The sequence below is a fragment of the Micropterus dolomieu genome, linkage group LG09, assembly GCF_021292245.1.
Source record: "Micropterus dolomieu isolate WLL.071019.BEF.003 ecotype Adirondacks linkage group LG09, ASM2129224v1, whole genome shotgun sequence".
NCBI lineage: Eukaryota > Metazoa > Chordata > Actinopteri > Centrarchiformes > Centrarchidae > Micropterus > Micropterus dolomieu.
In genome coordinates, this window is record NC_060158.1 from 25,496,151 (window position 1) to 25,505,525 (window position 9,375).

Genomic DNA, 9,375 nt, shown 5'->3' on the forward strand with positions numbered 1-9,375 from the left:
TTTATGCTAATATGATTGACATTTCATTTCAGCACACTCCCCTCCCCTGCCACTGATAGGGTTGGTCGAGGCAGCCAGTAATCACTGACAGGCCCATTAAAGGGAGATTGCATGCAATTATCTCACTAATTCAGAGGGTTCTTTTAATTTGGCAGCATAAAATTGTCAATCTTGGAAGTGTAATCGGCCTCGTCCCCATTTGAGGCCAGCACTAAAAATAAATAAGTATGTGGGGTATGTTTCTCTTTTCTGCAGTCTAATGACAAGAGACGCAGAGGCAGCAAATGAAAAGGAAAGAGACCCTCATCTGTTGTCCATCCATGCTGACAGACGTCAGGATGATACATTGAGTGCAGGAAACGAATATTGTTTTTACTGTCACATTGCTTTTATTGCTGTGACGCCATCTAGATAAAAGGTTTCTTTTGTTTCATTTTGCATTGTTCATTCACCATCATAGACACAAGCCACATGCAGTAAATGACCAATCATACACATACCATAAAATTACACTTAATGATCACTAAGGAAATAGAAGAGACAGTATCAATGAGAACACAGCTAATGGGGTTTAAATTATATCCCCAAAAATATGTGGACACTTGAACATTATACAACCTCCAAAACCATGGGCATTAATCTGCCGCTGTAACAGCCTTCTAGGAACGCTTGCCACAAGACTTTGGAACCTGGCTGCAGACCTGGCTCAAAGTAGGCGTTCCAGCTCATCTCAAGGTGTTGGATGGGGTTGAGGTCAGGGTCAGTATTCTTCAAGGCAAGGCAAGTTTATTTGTATAGCACATTTTAACAACAAGGTAATTCAAAGTGCTTTACATAAAACATAAAAGCAACAGGGAAATATAAAAAAGTTTAAAAGCAACATAAAATATAATAAAAGTTACAGTGTTACAATCAGGGTTAAAAGAGTTAAATGGAAAATAAAAACAGGCTGAGGGGTTGAGCAAATAATTGAGTTACAATTATTCTGAGAGAAATACAAAGTTCAAACAGCTGAAAGCGAAACGTGAAAAACTCCTTAACCCCTAACTCTTTTGGTTAAGAATCGATCCTAGATGGCTGCAGGACACAGACAGAGGTGATCTTCTTCTGAAAGAAGTTCAGGAGCTGTATCATGGTTCATTATGAGCATGTTAGCTAAAGTAATGTGTGTTATTAAGACCAGGGTAGTTTTACCCTATGCCGTTTGCATTTGATTTGAACATTTCCATACTTTCCATACCATCTTTAATGTCTGCTCTTCAATCCCCCTTTTCATTTCTCTTCTCCTTTGCCAGCAGCATAATTTCCTGCTTGCTCCCACTTTCATTTGTTTCCATTAAATTTCCTATTATTTTGTTGCTATTTATAGCAATATATCACATATAAATATATTAGATTGTTATTAACTTTACAAAAATAATGTAAACATTAAACATTTTTGATGACATGTGTTGCAGAATAACAACTCATAAAAATAAATAGTGAATAACAGCAAATGTTTCTTTTAAAAACATGAAAAATGGCAGCTCTAGGGTAAGTCCTTGTCTCTGATTGGCTGTTCCTGCTGTAGCACACATGTGATTAATCTTGTGATCACTTACTCTTAATTGCTTAATAAATGTGTCTTAATTTTTGGACATGTTACCTCCAAATTTGGCTCTTTAGAGTCTAATTGTTAGAAGTTTAATAGATATGACCTGGATGACTGGGAATCTTCACAGACACTACTTAATAGATAGACGCATTACTGTTGTCTCAAACGTCATTGTCTGCTGTAGCTTTAAGATTTCTTGTAATTAAACCTAAGGGGTCTAGCCCAGACCATGAAAACCAGCCTCAGCTTAAAAACATGAGGGCATGTGTGTCCACATACCTTTGTCCATATTGAACACACAAATGTCTGTCATTTCACCAACAAAAAAACTGAATAGAATGGTTGAATAAAAGGTGTGAGACAAACATCTTGAGAGTGTTATCATATGAGGGAAAGACAAAAGGATACAAAACATACAAATAAGCAAGAAATATGAAATACTGCAGCAAGAAATACACAGAAAATGTGTTTCAGTGCATCAAAATGTAAATGTAAATAAATTGCATTCAGAAAACAAATTACTTGCAGCATATAGGTATTCCTATATAGAAAGCGTGTTAAATTCACATTAATAGAGTGTCACGGTGTGCAGATGTGTGTGTGTAGATGTGCAGCGAGTATTCGCCTCATCAGTACATTCAATTTGCACATGTAGATAACATATGACATTTACATCTCACCGCTGTCCCAATGCATTTCTCAACCCTGCTTTAGAGAATTGTACAGCAAGAGTTCATCTTATTCCACATTCCCACAGACCGTCATTTCTCCCTCCTTCTGTGACTGTTCTCAGGATTTCCAGATGAAGGAGTGATTGGTCATTTCCCCATAAGTGCGAGGGCACCCGAACGCAACCCCAATTCAACAGCATTCATCAACCGGCCCTGAGAAACACTGGAGTAGATGGGAAAGGCTGCAAAAAGTGGAACTTTACATGAATGAGAGAGCCAGCCCTTGGCATGTAGTGCTTGAAAATGGCTTTTCATGCCACGCTCTCAGAGAAGCCAATTGGGCTGTAATGCGTAGCACGTCGCCTCGCTCCCTCACTGCAGGCGATTCAATTACCTCCCATGCAAATTGGCCAGGGCTTTCATTTCTGGGAGGCAACCCTGGCAACTCATAAGGCATCTCATTGGTAATCTCAGCAATTAGGGAGCTGATGTATCTGTTTGTCATGGTTTGGAGAGAGTGAAAGACACTGGTGCAAATGAAAGTGTCCAATTCAAGGAACGGGGAAGAGGAAAAGAGGTCCGACAAGAATGCAAACTCAGTTATATAAATTCCATAAAGCCTGATGAGATGTGTTAAAAAATGTTTCTCTCTGAAATCAAAGTCTTCAATGCAGAGAGGAATATTTTCCCTGCTGCAGATGCTCCTGATGTCAGAATTCAAATTACATTCAGACCAGGGAAAGATATACATTTTCAAGCGATAACACTACGAATGAACGATTATACAACAGTCTAATGTGTTTGCTCCTCTCATGAATCCATTGTTTTGTGGGTGTACACGTTTCAGCCAAGATTTTATTGTTTATCTAACCCCTCATGAATAAAACATCCCCTAGTAATTTTTACTGCATGCTGTTGCATTATATCAATCATTCACAAAGCCTGGGCCTGTAATTTGATTCTCAGTGTAATATTTGTGGCAACAAAAGCAGGCCTAGAAAAGTGAAACTGTAGAGACATGTGCATTTTGTGTCGCCTCTCTATATGATTTGTGGCTCATTCATCATCAATCTTGTGCATGCTGTTGGGGGAGGGGGGGCATAGTACATTGTTTGGGGTTCTCATTCAGAGGAGATTAAATTATTGTATCCAACTTAATGCACAGTAATGTGGGAGGCTGGTGCATGAGAATCCATCTTGTACTACACAAGGCCTAGTGGTAACTGTTTTGGCCACCAGAGGGTGACCATGCATTATTTAAAGACTGGCCAATGTGTATGGGAAAGCAAAAACTCAATAGGTAGACCAAATTGAAAAGGAAGCAGCCACCAAAACAGATGTCTTATTCAAAACTCAGATTAGATTTTAACCCATTTTCCCTGGCTTTCTGCACACAGCTCCGACAGCTGTATCTGAGCTCTGAGCAGACCTTTCCTATCCAAACCCTTCATTTGTACAGATGTTTTCCTCTCCTCTGTAATAAACACCAGGGGGGCATTTAGCCAGAGATCACTGCGAGGATCAATGAAAATGTCACCAAACGTCGAAAGAGTGTCGGCAGCTGGGTCTCTTAAAAGCCACAGAGCAGTGACAGGAGGAGAGCTTGGAGAGACCCGCTTCAGGGCCTCGCTATTAATCAGCTGGTTCATCGGAAAGATGTCATTTGCTTAATTTATTTGCAATATATTTACATATTTACAAGGTCATCAGCAATGTGGAAGTTAATCTCAGGTCAGTTTGATATTATTAACAGTAACCTATGAACAATCGAGGTGAACTGAATCAACATATCAATAAATAAATAATAATAATAGACAGATAAAGTTGTTATAATCATTTGGGGGTTACTGATCACAACACATGCAGCTGGAATACAGACTGTGAGAAGTGAATTACATGTGAATAGTGATTATAAATAACATAGTGATTATAAATGATACTAATAGCTTGCTCAGTATAGATTACTTACTAGAATTTATAATATACTTAATAATAATCTTTTTGTTATAGAAATGGTTGCATGTAATGGAATGAAGGTCTTTACTAGCATGTTAGCTGTGTGTGTCTCCCCCACAGCGGCTCTGTTGACAACCGTCAGTGGCCGACTGGTAAAAACGATCACAGTGCAATATATCATCCTGGGAACCTGCTACCTTTACTGTCACCTGGGATAAAACAATCTCCAAAGCAAATAAACAGGGGGCCTGCTGTGGTGATGGGAGCAGGGACTGAGCTTGCGGCCCACTCCCAGCCTCAATGGCTCCCCCTGCAACAAAAGAGCAGACGGTGATTCCGACCTGGCTCTTTTGTCGGGGTCCACATGGGGCCTTGATTAAAACAGTTCAACTCACGGAGGGGGTCCGGTGGCCCACCCCTTCCCTTGACAGCAGCACTACCTGCAGCCGTCCCACGGAGGGCCTCAGGAAACTGAGGAGACAGGAGTGTTTCTGCCTGAAGTTTGTTCTTATCCGGGTGGAAGAGCATCTGATGTTATTGACAGCCACACAAATTACATATAAATTCAATTAAATCACTGTTACATGTCACAACCTACATTGATATGTCAAAATTTTCAAATGAACTAGCTTTTCAGGAGCGGACCCTCCTATGGGGACATCAGTGGGAACCAGGTATCCTACCAAGCGAGTGTGTGAAACAACATGTTTGACTTTGGTTGTTTGCATGTATCCACGCTGCTCTTGATAGGATTACTGACACACAGGGGCGCTTGGTCGTTCTCTCCGCATAGATTTACCTCTTGTCACCTTGGAAGTTCAAAGTGAGGCAGAGAAGGCCTGTGATGGGGCGCAGTGTGAAAGCGTGAGAGTGTGTGTATCCTCTCTGGCCCTGTTTCTCAAGTGTTGATTCCAGTCACTCCTTTGACGTGTCTCTATTTTGCTAGATGTGTGTATTTGTGTGAATGTGAATGAAGAAAAGGAATAAGAAAATGCTTTTATCCATTAATGCTATAGGTGTCATCCACAACTGTTTCAATCCCCAATTTGTTTTCTTCCTATTCATAGTGTATTTTTCTTGGCTAAAGTATTTGCTTCAGTGATCCAGTTTCCCCTTAGGAGCCATTAATGTTTCCTCACATTTTACTGGATGATTTACAGAAAAATAATAATGAATCAATGCACTCAGCACCCATTTGTCCTGCTTTGTATGTACACTATGAAATCAATTTTTTTGGCCACATACAATTTTCCTCAGTGCAGTTCATGCAGAATTTGCCTGTGCATTTACCCCATCCTAATTAGGAGCAGCTGGCAGCCATTGTGCAGTGCATGTGGAGCAGGTCGTGGTTCAGAGCCTTGCTCAGGTGCACCTCTAGCAATGGTCCATGCTGGACTCAAACTGGTGACCCTCCGGTTCCCAAGCCAAGTCCCCAGGCAGTGAGCTAATGCTGAATTCTCAAAATCAAAAATAAGCAGAAAAGCACTCCCATAAAATTACTTGTTCATTTAATTAGTTTATAGACCACACACAAAGTAAATACCTTTTTTATTTGTCACTCTGCAAAAAAAAGCATGCATCCACCGTGATTTCAAAATTTTCAGATAAACTAAATGATTTGAGAAAGTTCTCTGACTTCTTCATCTAAATAAACCATTTTAAAACCTGCTGCGTTGGCTGATACACACATTGTCACAAAGCTGAATGCAAGGCTTTTCATCCAAGCTAATGAAAAGTTGATGTGTTGGAGATACGTGGTTTTCACAAATACAGCACATGGGATTATTTACATCAGTACCGAATATATTCAGTAGTAATAAATAACGCATGTAAAAAGAGGCTCATTCCAACATGCATAAATGGCAGTTTTATCTGAAGAACGAGGTGAGCAATTGGAAGTTGCAGTGCAATACAAAAGTGTGGATTCTAGCAGTACGACAGTGAGCTAAAACAACAGCCACAAATCATAGAAATAACACAATGAATGCAGAATGTGTAAAATATAAAAAAAGACACAACAATATTAACTAGGGTCGGCATGAAATTTTAAAAATATAAAGAAATATAAATATATATGGAATGTTATTACTGGAAACTGTGATAAATTGATTCAATACCCCATGTCCAGTTGCTGAACTTGATATTTTCCCTTCTTGTGGTGATTTTTTAAGGAACCCCTCTGTTATTCTCTGCACTGATCAGTCAGTGGCCCGAACAGACATGTCCACCATCTAAGGTCAGGTCAAAGGTCAGGAGAGTCTCAGGACCTCCAGTACAAACACTGCTCTGATGCTTTGGACCTTTTGGGTGCATTTGGAAAGTAATGGGACTACAACTTATGTAGGTACGATTCATTTATGCTCTTTTCTTCTAATAAATTAAAGTGTATAAAGAAAATAAGTTTGGTTTCCACACCCTGACATAATCTACATACACTCCCTACATGTAAGTCCTAAAGTGTATCAAATGAACTATTTTCCAGCCAGTTTGTGTGGATTTCTCAGAGACGGAGGACAGATAGATAGAGAGGGATTGAGAAAGAGAAGAAGGCAGGGGGGTAAAAAAAAGAAAAAAAGAAGAGACACTCCAAGATGAAGGGGCAGCAGAAGAAAAGGGGCAATTACTGTTCCTTTCTTATGGAAATGGTAATGAAGTGGGACATGGGGCTCAGGACAATAGAGGGCCACAGGCAGGTTGAGCGTCACCGTGTAAACTGCTTCCTGTTAGGGAGCCATTTAGCCCTCACTTTTACTGACTAACAAGCCATCTCCAGGCCAACTACAAAGAGGCTTCCCCATCAAAGCTGGAGGCTGCTGCTGTCTGTGGAGTACTGATAGGCTTTTCCCAGGCCAGCTCACATCTAATGGTGGCGCAGCGCAGGCCTTCAGGGTGCTGCTTTAAAATGTGTGTGTGTGTTTTTATCCTTTTGCAGGGATGAGTGATGACGTCTTTCACATCTTCTGACTGATGCAGAAATGCTTGTGCAAGTAATTCCAAGAATTTCACTCAGTGACTTTAGGGACCCAATTTCAAATTCAAAGTGTACATCAGAGATGCAGCCGCTCGGTGATGTAGCTGACATGAGGACGGGGAAGCGTATGGCAGATACAGTGCTGTAATTGATTTTTGTTTTAGCTTTGAAGTTGTTTTTCCTCACAATGATCACTGACTGCTCAGGGAGAAATTCTAATAATAACAATGACTTTAATACAAAGGCATTCACTTCATATATTATTACCGTCAACTGCACATCTGTCAGGTCTCTGCAGTGACAGCTGGTAGTGATACTCGATATGATGAGGTCGATATTGTGAAAATAAGATAAGACATTAAATGAAAGACTGGAGCTCTACCGTCTGTGTATTATTATTGAAATTTATTCTATAATTAACCAGTTAGGTTCTGCACAGTGAGGAACATTTATTTTTCAGACAAACTAGAGAAGAAAAAAATTACAACCACAGGTGCATTGCACATCTGAGAAACAAACAGTAAAATGCATTATTAAAACGTTTTTAATAATAGGAGACACTATTGCTTTAAAAGAAGGGAGGAGGCAAACAAATTGAAGAAAAACTGGTACCAATAGTGACATAGTGATAACCAATAGTGTGTCATGTTATTATATCAAACAATTAAAAAGCAAACAAAACAGAGCACATTACGAGTAAATAAGACAATAAAAGCACAATGAAAATAAACAACCCACCCACTGCCCATGATCCACATTTGAAGGACTGTATGAGTGTAGATTATTTATTGTGATAATTTATACACCAAATACCAAGAGTCTGCTAAATGATTTTCATATTGGTACAAAGTACTAAAGTGTTGTAGCATGGGTTGCAAAGTGATGCAGTAAGCTTGATTGAAAGGTGCAATGAGTAAGATATGCCCAGACTTTTAGTTTAAATATTAACAGACACATTATGTATTGTGCTGGAAAGATATCTGCTCAAATGAGCATGCTAACCAGCTAGCAAATTAACAAAAAATTAACACTAAATTAACAAAATAAACTCACAAAATGTCAAGCAAGGAAATATTCTTGCACCAATTTTCCTTATCAAACACAAAACTGTACATCTTCTGAATTCAAGTTTGAACTAACTGCCTTGTTAACTCATTGTAAAACACATTTCATTCAAACTCGACAGAAACAAAATAAAACTCACCAAAACAAACTGGGCACTACGGTTTTTAGCAAATTCTACTCAAACTGGAGGAAGTTGTGCATCTGTGTATGTGTGTGTGGGATTGAGTCAAAAGAAACTACAGTACGTGTGCTCTTGGTAATGAAGGAATTTTAATTAATGACCCAGTCCCATTGTAACTGGATTGGGATGTTATATCCATGTTGATTTATTGATGAGATGAACTTGATGATGGTCCTTAAAAGCATCAGACTGCACACTTAAACAGACCCAAGCCTTTAGCAATAATTAAAAATAGACTCATACATAAATGCTCTCGCTCGCTTTACATATGAAGTGACATTTATTTCACAGACTGATTGATGTTCCGGCCTGTTAGGAGGACTGGAGCCTGGACGACGCTGCAGTCCTCCCCTCTCACCACCACGCTGGACACAGGGGAGCTGCAGTGGAGCGGGGAGGTCTGTGTGTTGTGGTAAAATCCCTGGCAGGACTTGGGGGGAGGCAGGGGTGTTGAGGAGGAGGGCCTGCATCTATTGTCTTTTAATGAGACCCTTTGATGTGGCCCCACTGTTTGCTGTTTGTACACCTGGGTCGCTGCGCCTGCATTCAGATTGGCTGTCTGCTGGTGGACGGGGGTGACTAGGCATATTCCAGGTAACACTTTCCAGTCAGCTGCTGCTGCTGCCTGGCGTGGGAAGGCAGTAAAAGCAGCCCGGCCCCCTTTGTTTACCCCTCTTCAGTTTACGGTGGAGCTCCCCCCCTTTCCTATAGTCCTGCCTGGCCTCCAGACTCTACAGGCAGAGACTAGCTGCCTCTCTGGGGCCCCTGGACACCCGTAGAGGTATAGCTGACTGTCAGGGCTCACAGGCAACGATACTTCCTTCCAGTAGAGCAGGAAATTAGTGTTACCTTACAGCTGCTGGTAAACATGGCTTTGAAAGAGAGCGGCAAGACATCAACACAGATACAGAAGGAAAGAAGGGATTTGTGGGTAAAG